The sequence below is a fragment of the Monodelphis domestica genome, chromosome 1, assembly GCF_027887165.1.
Source record: "Monodelphis domestica isolate mMonDom1 chromosome 1, mMonDom1.pri, whole genome shotgun sequence".
NCBI lineage: Eukaryota > Metazoa > Chordata > Mammalia > Didelphimorphia > Didelphidae > Monodelphis > Monodelphis domestica.
The window spans coordinates 261,413,145-261,425,780 of NC_077227.1; the positions used below are offsets into that span (position 1 = coordinate 261,413,145).

Here is a 12,636-nt window from a genome sequence, read left to right on the forward strand (position 1 = left end):
TGCCAACATAAGGAAAATGAAAATAAACTCGTATCAGAATCAGATATGACTGTGATTTTTATTCGTACCTCTTGAACCTAATAATAGTAGAAGTGAAAGGGAAAATCTAGTCCAAGACAGGGTGTAAGTCTCATTGGAAAATATGTTAAAGCCCCATAAAGATCAAGTGTAGAAGGGAAGAGGAGCAGCAAAGAGTAAAGATAAGCACTGGCAATCTATTCCACTAATAAATGAGCGGCAGAGAGTCTGTAGATTAATTCCTTTGCCACAAAGTGGGAGGGATTTTGCCATCAAGGAATTTGTATGGTTGCAGGAAAGGTTTAAACAACCTGATAAGTCACCAGAACAATGATTGATAGGGTAATAGCTTGAGAATCTCACAGAAAATTTACTTTTACAAGTCTTGCTGAAATAGTTTTACAGACCCCAAATCAAGAATGTCCTTTTTGAGGTGTCTAAGATAGGAAGCTGTGGCCCCAAGAAAGACCTCTTTCCAGCCAGTTACCCTATGGTAATCAATGAGAAGGGATGAAATTATAAAGGAAATAAGAATAGTACACCGCATTTATTCTGCCCCAAAAGAGCACCTCATACCATATAACCAAATATTGGGAACAATTAGATATCATCTGGTACAAGGAAGGCCACTATATTTATTAGGCATCTACTATGTGCCAGGCACCAGACAAATGCTGTTATCCTTTCTACATCAAGGGGGTTGGGGGTGCAGAGCCTCGATGATCTGGAAAATCCACCTAAGATTTTTTTGGCTCTTTGTTCATACCAGGGAGAGAAAGTTTGATTTTTTCTTTTATGGGGTATTTATAGTACCTTATGATAAAATCTGGGTTAAGTATTTGGTCATAGGTTATATAGTTTCTAAACTGTTTCTGTCATCTGCTGGCCTTTGCATGTCATCTGAGGCTTCTTCAATTTAATTTAATTTCTTATGTTGACCTGCAATATATTCAAAACTGTGAAAGAGAAAACTGTGATTTGGAAGGGATATTGGTATAAAGAAAAAAAGACAGGTAGTGCCCTCAAGAGCTTATACATTAATGGACTAGAGGTAAAATATAAAAGGGAGGGAAAGGGAAGAGGAGGCTAGCAGGGAAAGAGACAAAAGTATTCTGTCTGGGCTACAGTAGAGTCTGGAGAAGAAAGAGATATGGAGGGACTAGGAATCCCCCTTAAATGATTTGAGAAGCCATCCAATAAGAAAGAGAGGCCAAAGGTACAGAGTACAGTAATATAATGAGACATTAGGATGAAGAACAAGAGTATGGGAGTGCAGTCTTTAGCACATCATAGAAGACTAGAATAGCCACAGTGGCTATCCAGGCAAATATAGCTCTCTGTACAGTGAGGGTAGTAGAATAAACTACTGAGCTGGGTCTTCTATCTTTGCTTGATGAAAGGAGAGTGATAATGTACCCTCTCCCATAAGAAGCTTTTTGAGTATGGCTCTAGCAACACAGAACTAATACAGATTAAATCTACTGCCAATCTGAAGGTCATATGGTATACTGGATAGGGAAAAGAATCCAGTTTAAATCCTGACTCAGATTTAGCTATATAATCCTAGCCAAGTCACTTAACTTCACAGTGCCTATTTCCTTATCTATAAAAATGAAGGGTTTAGACTTAAATGACTTTTAGAAAGTATTTCATGCTTATAATTCTAACATTTCTATTTCAGGGGTGCTGCAGTCTCCTCAAATAAAACATCTTTATCATAATTATAGAACTACAATATTTTTTTAAATATAAAAGAATGAATTACAAATGAATAGAATAGGAAGTAATTGAGTGAAATCTTAGTACAAGACAAATAAGACAAAAATTTCCCATTACCTATTTCTCTCTATTTCCCCAAACCAAAAGAAAATGAAATAAATGGAATATTTTCAGCACTTAAAAGACTAAGCTAAAAAAACTGCAAGGTTAAATAGTTGCACAATCTAAATAGGAAAATTAGTTTTATAGATACCATGAGATTTTACAAAAATTCTTCTAAGCCAAACCCACTAACCCACCCAAATAATGCAGCAAGATAGCAGTACTGAAAAGTCAAAGTCTCTTATTTTCCTACAAGATGTCCTACCTGTTTACATACCTTTAAGGAGCAATCGACGTCCATAACTTGAATTAAATTTTAAAAATAAGACATAGGCCTATATAAACTCAAAACACATTTTGGTACTCTATTGTCCTGTAAATACTTTATCATTAGATATTTATATCAGATATTTATACCTAGAAAATATAGCTTGGAATGCCAATTAATTTATAAATTTATTATTTACTCAATAACTTTTAAAGGTCCCTAACAGCTTTTCTTTTTTTTTTTTTAAACTCTTACCTTCTGCTTTGGAATCAATACTGTGTATTGGTTCCAAGGCAGAAGAGTGGTAAGGGCTAGGCAATGGGGGTTAAGTGACTCACCAAGGGTCACACAGCTAGGAAGTGTCTGAGGTCAGATTTGAACCTAGAACCTCCTGTCTCTAGGCCTGGTTCTCAATCCACTGAGCTACCCAGCTGTACCCCCTTCTGCCAGCTCTTAATATATGATCTTATGACTACATGGGAGTACTAGTAAGACTGTAGCAACAACAAGGCAATAAGAACCCTTCAGTCCCACCTACACCAAAATCAAACTTTAAAGCCTTTGATAATAAGGGTCAAATTACAGTCAACACCAATTGTAATCTCCAGAAACACCAGTTTGGGAGGCCCTCCACTAAAGATGGTTAATTTGTGAACTATCTAAAACTGCACTGAATTGACTGTTTGGGATTTTTTATTTGGTATTTATGTATTTCAATGAGCCTCTTTAGCATAAGGAACTGAGGAAAGCATCTAAAAAGACAATGAGCCTCATAAGGACCTCAAAACTTTTTAGAATTGGATATAAACAACTACAAAATGTACAGCTAATCTGCAAGGAAATTCTAGGAAATAGCCCTTTTGTATAGATACCTCAGCATACTTTATTCTACTACATAACATTTTTTCAAAAAATGACTTTCAAAAGCCACTGAAAATCAAAATTTCAAAATGATATCAATATATTTTATTACTGAACAATATGTTTTATTGTCAAACACATTCATAATTCTGGAATAGGGCAAAATGACAATAAAAGGAACTTCAGAGATAGTAATTCAGTTTCAAAATTCTAGGAAAAGCCTCCTAGTAATTTGCCTTTAGGGATTCATTCCCTCATCACACTATGCCCTATTCTCATCTACCAAAAAGCTGATTTCAAAAAAAGATTAATAAAAAACATAAGACCCTTCAAAACAGAACTCAGTGATTTCTATAGTGATTTGTAAAGCAAATGAGAACATTTTCCATAACTTAATTAATGACTATCAATAAAGCTGTTAAAGCAACCGGTGCTTCTTAGTCAGCATGCAATATAGTAAAAAGGATATTATATTAGAAGACTCATTAAGAATCTGATTAGATCATCTAGTCTAACCTTTACTGGAAACCTGAAATCCTTGTACTTCTTTAACAAGTGATCAACCTCTCTTGAAAATATACAATGATAGAATTACACCAACTCTCCATGCAGCTCATGTTTAGACATCTCTGTTAAGAGTCAAATACCCCAATATACTATAAGTCAAAATCTTCTTTTCAGTAACTTCATATCACAGGTTATACTTCTGTCCTAAATGGCAAGTAAACCAAGTCTAATCTCTCTTCCATAAGATAAACTCGGAAACATATGAAATATCAATTATATTTTCTTTATATTCTGTTCGATCCTTAAATGGACACAATATGTTACATGTGATTTGACTAGTATGGTAGAACTAACACTATTCCTATTCTCTACTTCTTTAATGCCGCCTAAGATTGCACTAGTAGTTTTGACTGGCATTATTAGGCTGTTCATAGTAAGCACATAAACCAATAAAATCTCTTGTATTTTCAACATGAATTGCTACCTAGTCACTGCAAAATTCACTTGTTCAATTTTTAAAAAATCTAAATATAAAGATTTACAACTATCCCTATTAAATTAAATCACTTTCTTTTAGGAACTCCATTTTGTAATATAACATATTTGCAATATTTCCTAGTTTTATATTTAAAAATCTGGAGAAATTGCCATCTTTCTTCAGTCAAATAACTATTAAAATTATTTGAAACAATAGAACCAAAAACAAAACCCTAAAGTAATCTACTAGGTGGGGGAGCAAGGTGATATAATGTGCTTGCTGAGGCTGGAGTCAGGAAGATACCTTGATGAGTTCAAATCTATACTCGGATACCCTGGGCAAGGCACTTAACCCTGTTTGCCTAACTTTCCTCATCTGCAATGAACTGGAGAATAGAAATGGCAAACCATTTCAGTATTTTTTTATGAGAAAATTCCAAATGGGGTCACAAAGAGTTAGACACAACTGAAATAACTGAACAATGATCTACTTGATAATTTACTCCAGTTCAAGTGCTACTAGCTGCATGACCTTGAGCAGATCATATATTTGCCAAGTCTCAATTTCCTCATCTGTAAAATAGGAAAAAGAATATTTCCTCTACTTACCTCCAAAGGATTATTATGAGGATTATGAGATGTACATAAGAACTGTATAAAGAGTAAGGCATTATTTTAAGACATTCTCTATTCTCTTTGAGTTATTATTATTTTCTCTCTAGAGTGTTGATTTTAAAGACCATGACAACCTGATCTCAAAAGACCAATTACAGCTTCATTACTTTCTTTTTGTTGCAATTAATTAATTAATTAATTAAGAATATTTTTCCATGGTTACATGATTCATGTTCTTTCCCTTCCCTTTTACCTCTCCCCTCCCAGAGCTCACAAGCAATTCCACTGGATTATACATGTATCACTTTTTAAAACCTATTTCTATATTATTCATATTTGAGATTTAAAGCCAAAATCCCCAATCATGTACCCATCGAACCATGTGATCAATTATGTTTTTTCTTCTTTGTTTCTACTCCCACAGTTCTTTCTCTATATGTGGATAGCATTCTTTCTCCTAGGTCCCTCGCAACTGTCCTGGATCATTGCATTGCTGCTAGTAAAGAAGTCCATTACATTTGATTGTGCCACAATGTTTCACTTTCTGTGCACTATGTTCTTCTGGTTTTGTTCATTTCACTCTGCATCAATTCCTGGAGGTCTTTCCAGTTCACATGGAATTCCTCTAATTCATCATTGCTTTCAGCACAATAATATTCCATCACCATCATATACAACAATTTGTTCAGCCACTTCCCAATCAAGGGATACCCCCTCATTTTCCAATTTTCTGCCATTATAAAAATACAGCTATAAATATTTTTTGTACAAGTCTTTTCCTTATGATCTCTTTGGGGTACAAACCCAGCAGTGGTATTGCTGGATCAAAGGGCAGGCAGTCTTTTAAAGCCCTCTGGGCATAGTCCCAAACTGCCTTCCAGAATGGTTGGATTAGTTCACAACTACACCAGCAGTGCATTAGGGTCCCAATTTTGCCACAACAAAACCTTCCAACATTTGTTATTTTCCTTTACTGTAATATTGGCCAATCTTCTAGGTATGAGGTAGTACCTCAAGAGTTATTTTGATCTGCATTTCTCTAATTATAAGAGATTTAGAACATTTTTCCTATACTTATTAATAGCTATTTCTTTATCTGAAAACTGCCTGTTGATATCATTTGACCATTTGTCAATTGGGGAATGGCTCCTTCATTACTTTTTTTTAGATTCTGTATGATAAAGCAAAAGTGGACTTCTTATTCCTCATAACCTGGCAGTACATTTCTCATCTCTAAATGAAATGTCCTCTCTTCTCACCTCCATGTAAAATCTCTAGTTTCCTTCAAAGCTCAATTTGAGTCAATTCCCATATAAGACTTTTTCTGATTTTCATCAGTTGCTAGTTTCTTCCCTTCTAAAATCATCTTGTATTTACTGTTTATACTTGCATGCATTTTATCTTCCTTGATAAAAGTATATAAACTCTCTAGGGGCAGGTCCTATTCTGTTTTGCCTTTCTATCTCCAGCACCTACTACAGTACCTTAAGATTCTTAATAAAAGCTTATTTGCTGACTGTAACTAAGATATTAAATTGTTAAACTAATAAATGCCCAAAATGGCATATTCTTTAACAAGGCCTAATTTGAGTGAACTTCAAATACTTAGTGGTAGAAAACTTAGGCTAATCAGTGAACCTGACAAATTTTGTTTTAGAAAAATTCTCTTTTCATTATTTACTATTTCTACTACTAAACCTGAAATATCATGTTTAAATTATGTAAAAATAACTTTTTTGATCAAGGAATATAATTTCGACTTCATTCTGTTGGGAAAGTAATTTGTAAATTATGCAAAAAAACATAGAAAAATATCAGATTATATTTTTGCTTCTAAGACTACAGGCATATTTTCAATTCTTAATTAAGACACTACAGGTCATCCTAGGAACTTACATGCAACTTTATGGTAAGCTCTGTTTATTACCTAAACATGGTTTGTTTCCAATGAAATTACTGAAAATATGCCTCTATTAATTTTTTAAAACTTAAAACTAAGGTGAAAAACACATTTCATTCAGTGAGTTTTGAAACATATCAATATATAAATTTCAAAACAATTAACTAGATAGCAAGATATGATACTCTAGATAACTAGATAACTAGATAGCAAGATAACAAGAATGATGCTCAAGTTTAATAAAATACCACAAAGCACATAATTTCTATCACTAAAAGAACAAAGAATGCAACATTGTAGCAAATATGCTAAAAAGTATTTAGCTTTTGAAAAATTAAATTCTATTTAATTTTTTTCTTTAAAATATTTTATTACATTTTTCTCTTCCATATTACATGTGGATATAATTTTCATTAATCATTTTCTGATACTGTGATTCATGTTCTCAAAATCTGTTTGGTAAACATGAAGGGATCTATGTGCAGTCCCCAAAAAAATACAAGAACTTTTTACAAAAATTCATAAAAATTCATATATAATAATGGAATACATAAATTCTGTGAGTCATTTAGAAGTTCTAATTTCATTTATCAGAGTAAAAAAGAATTTACTCAATCTACCTGCTTCTTTAAGTGGACTCCTAAAATGTGACTCAGTGCTACAATTCTTAGAAATTCAGGGCAGAAGAATGGATAAAATTTGTAAGCTAAAATAAAAATTCAATAGGAATACACATAAGTATTACAAGCATATAATTTCTTTCACAACCAAGGAAAGAATTTTATCTTTCCCTATGCCTCACTCCCTACTGAATACTCTTTGTTCTCCTAACAATCTCTAATCCCTCCAACCCTCAGTACTCTCTCCCAGGTCATTAGCCTGGCAACAGCTTCACTTACCTCCCTTTGAAACCTCAGTCCTACATTTAACTAGTTCAATGCCAATTACTCTTCAATCCTCTGCTACCTTATCTAACTGTCTGAAGATCATTCCTTTTTGAAATCCCAGCTTTGGCTCACTCATCATCTGCCTGTTTATCTAGCATGCTGTTAAAGGAAATTCAACCATCCTGAAAAGATACATTACAAATTTAGTTCATTTAGTTCATTAAATTCAACAGTGTCCTCACTGTAACAAGGATATCTTTCATTCTTCCCTGAGATCTTCTTTCATTTCCCATAGAAGCTATTCCAAACCTCTTCTCTCCTCAAGCTTCTCCATACTACCTTTCACAGATAAGGACATTATTTCTTCATTGAGAAAACTTTTCCCTGTGAGCTCCCTCTTCTTCCCTTTTTCATCATCTAAAAATCCCTAGGAATCATCCTGCATTCTCTTCTCCTTTCCTCCAGCCTCTAATAATAAGGTAACCCTTCTCCTGGACAAGGCTGACCCATCTACAGGTGCCCTAATCTATTCTCCTCTCATATTATCAAATGGCCTGCTCCCTCAATCATTTCCCACCCTTACCTACTTTCTCTCTTTCTAATATACTAGTCCCTACCCTACTGCCTTCAAACATGCCTATCTCCTTCAACCTTTAAAAAAAAGGTGGGGGGGACCTTTCACTGAACTCTTCCTATCATGCCTTTAAAATTTTATCCTAAAGCTTTCTTCCTTTTCCCAGCTCTACTCCAAGAATACTAGATTCAATGCCTGTGTTTCCTGTTCTTTCACTCACTCCTTACCCTGCTTTTACTTCATGAACTAACAAACTATTTTCTCTTTGATTTCCAATAATTTCTTAATTGCCAAATCTGAGGATCACAGTCCTCATACTTCTTTGTCTCTGCTGCATTAGACATTGTTGATTACCACTCTCCTCCTGGATACTCAGTGCTCTCTAGGTTTTCATGACACTAACTATTGGTTCTGCTCTTATCTTCCCAGGCTCCTTCCACAGCTCATTATCCATATCATGTGTTCAAACTGCAGGAACTCCCCAAGACTATCCTGGATTCTTTTCTCTTTCTACTGTCTTTTAATGACACATCTCATGAGTCTCATGGGTCCAATAGTCTACATAGGAGTCAACCAAACTGAATTATTTAGTTCTACTCTCTTCCCTGAGTTTCAGTCCCTCATCAATACCTGCCTATTTGGAATGTCAAAGTAATATCTCAGAGGCATCTCAAACTCCTCATGTCCAAAATAGAACTCATTCTGTTTTCCCTAAAATCTACCCTTCTTCCAAACTATCTTCAAGTAACCACCATTCCTTCAGTTTCATCAGCTTGTAAACTCAGGGATATACTCTCTTATACTATGTACCCAATCATTTGTCAAATCTTATTATTTCTATCTCTACAACATTCCTTAAATCTAATATCTTCTCTCAACTTACACAATCATCATTAAGGTGCAGGTCTTATACATGCCTAAGCCTTGATTACTGTAATGGCTTACTAATTACTCTTCTTAGGTTATTTCTCTCTCCACTCTAATTTATCCTTCATTAAGCTAATAAAGTGACTTTCTTTAAATACAGATATGAATAGATCCTTCTCAAACTCCAATAGCTCCCTATTATTTCTAGTATAAAATATAAACTCCTCCACATTTAATTTTTAAAGCTCTTTAAAGTCCTAGCTTCATTATACTTCCCAGCTTCACTAGATTCATCATGCATTCTCTGCTTACATTCTAGTCTAAGTAAACTATAGCCCTTCACTGTGTTCATCATATACAGCATTTTATATACTATTCTAAACCCTTGTACTGGTCATATCCCTTGCCTGATAAACATTCCTTCCTCATATCTACCTCACAGAATTCTTCTATTCCTTCAAGATGCAGTTGAAGAACCAAGTTCTACATGAAGCCCCTGATTTTTCCAAGTGTTAGTACCCTCCTTACCATATATTTAACTCCTTTGAAATTATTTTGTAATTATTTGATCCATTGTGTGTGTGTGAAACATGTTATCTTCCCCAATAAATACTCTCCAAGAATAAGGATATGCATCTCCGCCCCTTTTTTTGGTCTTTGTACCCAGCATAATGCCTGGGGCACAAAAGGCACCTAAGATTTTTTCTTGGTTGAAAATAGGCAATTCCTTAAAGTGTGTGTGTGTGTGTGTGTGTGTGTGTGTGTGTGAAGAATTTCTAGCCTTTTTTACAATTTATGTCACTAAGTAGTTATATAAGTAGTATACTAAAGTATCCTAAAATTAAATGAGGCTTTAAAAAAACCCTAGACAATATGAATCATTAGAACACAGTCTTAAACATAACTTACAAAACCATGATTGCTTTCTTAGAATCCATTAGATATTGTTCCATATACACTAAATTCACAGTGCAAATTGTGGTTTAATATCCTCCCCAAATGTAATAAATATCTATAGAAGATGATTCTCAGATAAAGTAATGATACTTTACTTTTTTAATACTTAAGTTTTCTCATAACAGCATTCTAAAAGAGAAAATCATATGAATTAATCTTTGAGTCAATGGACTTTGGATGATGCTTAAAAAGGGTATGTTTAATAACATAATTTATTTGTGGCAAAGCAAAAAAGATAAACATGAGTATAGGCAATCTCACTTTAAACAGGTTGTTCTATAAAAGCTGATTTTATAATGTTGATGTATGGAATTTAACCCACATTTTCCAATTTTTTAAAAAATGCTATAAACAGTGGTCAGGTTCCCAGTATAGCCTATAAGGATCTATTTAATCAATAAAGACACTGAACTGTCCTGTGGGGTCAAGAGGTTTTTCTAGAAACCTAATTACTATTCTATTTCCAAAGGAAAATGCATTCAGAAAATGCACTACTATTGGAAAGGAATGTGATGGCATTGGTAATATTGGTTCCTGGCCAATTATCTCCCTAATAAATCCATCTTGATCTGTGGCAAGAAATAGAAGTTTGAAGAATGCTTTTTACTCTTGTTCTTTCAAAAAGATGTAGCACATGCCATCACACAACATAGATTGTCTATTTGTAAACCAGCAAGGATTGTAACAGGAAATCAACAGATAATTTCTAAAACTTATTTTACCTTTGAACTTTCCCAAAAAACAAAAACAAAAACAAAAACACTAACGTTTTCCAGAGAATTGTACATAAGCTTTTTCTGTAGGCAATAATACAGCTCTTCAGTTATAATCCTTTATGACTGGGTCAGCCTTAGTGCTCATATTTACTTGGTACATCTAAATCCTGTCTCTTTGTAAAGTGAATTATTAGATTAAAATCCTCAAAACTATCCTCCAACACATTTCACTCCTAGAAAATGTTTGTATATTTTCAAATCTTTTGGAAATAATGAAATATTGAAATAATGAAAATAATTCTCAAATTAATAGTTTCAAAACTCAAGAAAATCTGGAAGAAAAAGTACTTTAAAAATTTTAAGGTATAATAAATATGTTGAGTATAAATGATTAGATTACTTATTCGTGAATATAAAAGTATTAACTATTTGAAAAAGGGAAAGGAACAATATTAATTCTCATACATTTCCAAAGTAGGCACCTTATCAAGTTATGATTGTAATGCTTTCTTTAGAAAATTCAACTAAATTTTATGAAGGCCACAGGGTCTCATTCTTAAATCTAGAAAACACCAAAGTTAAGGTTCTCAAAATACTAGCCAACTTACAATGTGTATCCGTACTCTTGGTTAATTCATGATTTTTAATTGATTAACCAATATCCAAAATATTAGTTAACATTATTCTGACTGAAGAATCTGCAAATCTGCTCATGTTCCATGCATTTTCCAAGTTCCAAAAATTGTTGAATATGTAACGAGTCCAATTCTGAAACAATTTAAAAATTCATTGAATTTTTCAAGGACAAATAAATCAATTTTATCTAGAACCCAAGTTCAATCTATTTCCCCATATCCTTGCAACCTATTTCTATTCTTATTTTAGAGTATCTATAACTTTGTCAAAGCTTCAATCTTTCTCCTAAGAAATATGATCATTAAAAGAAAAATTCAATTACTATTTTAGTTTTAAGCTTAAAAACATCAGTTATAAAACAAATAAACTAAATTATTTTAAAAATAAATAGAGTGCTAGACTTGGAGGATTTGAGTTCAAATTCTTCCTCTAACATCTCCTGGTAATGTAACCATAGGCTTCTATGAGTCACCATTTCCTTCCCTAGAGAATGAGGAGATTTAAACTTGATAGGCCCAATATCATCTCTAACTGAATGAGAGTAGGATTTAGGATACTATAATGTAACATAAGAGTTTTGTCAGAAATTTACTAAAAAGCATAGGCAAGGTGAGGGGTTTGGGGTTTTTTTGTTTTATTTGTTTGAAACTTCTCTGGCTTCTGAAACTAATAAAACAAGCTGGAAAATCCACTAATGTGTAAGAAAGACAAAAAAAAAATCAGCATAAAGCTTTTCACTTATCACATTCAATGCTTAGCAAGCATCTAGTCCTAGGAAATATTAGTTTATAGAAACCAGCTATTGATTAGAAAAGTTCATAGATCTGGACCACTTTATAATTAGCTGTCATCTTCACTATTTTCTTAAATGAAAACAAACCCCTCTACCCTCAAGTCACTAGGAATTTTGCTATATAGCTAAAGAAGCTGATCAAATAATTAAATCATTTGTACCCTCAAAAGTTCTTTTGAAAGGATTATTAAATTAATTTCTAAAACACTAGCATCTGAAATAGTTTTATAATCTTGAATTAATCAAATATTATAAATCAGCATTTTCTAAGCTGGTTCAAAGTCACTTGTGTTCCTCTTTACAATTACCTCTTTTCTGGTCCTCCCTTTGATATTTAGTTCTGGAGCTAAGGGAACAGACTAATCATAATAGATACATTGATTAAGTAAAAAAGAATAGGAGAAAACACATCAATGATGATAGCTTTAGGGGAAATAAGATTTAACTTGAAAACTACCTGTGAATATACATATTATGCAAAATAAGTAGATTATGATTACATTTTTTCAGACACTGATGGCACATACACGTGTATGTGTGTGCTACCTCATTTCACATATTAGAATGATGTAATTTCTGATTACTTTCCATTCATGTTCAAGATTCTCATTACCATTTTGCCACCATATACACCACTTTTGTTTCCTCTTTCTTCTTCCTTTTCTCTTGCTGTTTATTTTCTCCTTCCTTTTTTATTCATCCCTTTTCACCTCTCCTGCTTATACCTAGATGCCACTGG

The 12,636-nt window shown here is 33.3% G+C and overlaps 1 protein-coding gene across 6 annotated transcripts in view; it reads right to left on the reverse strand.

Moving 5' to 3' along the window:
- The window catches only part of PCNX1 (pecanex 1), a 216,125-nt gene that overhangs the window by 162,507 nt on the left and 40,982 nt on the right, over positions 1 to 12,636 (reverse strand). Inside the window, exon 2 of one of the 6 annotated variants that reach the window (XM_016424190.2) lies at positions 11,077 to 11,236. The exons of the other annotated variants lie outside the window; for them this stretch is intronic. The gene's annotated coding sequence lies outside the window, so the exon portion shown is untranslated. The remainder of the gene's footprint in view (positions 1 to 11,076; positions 11,237 to 12,636) is intronic. 6 annotated transcript variants of the gene reach the window in all.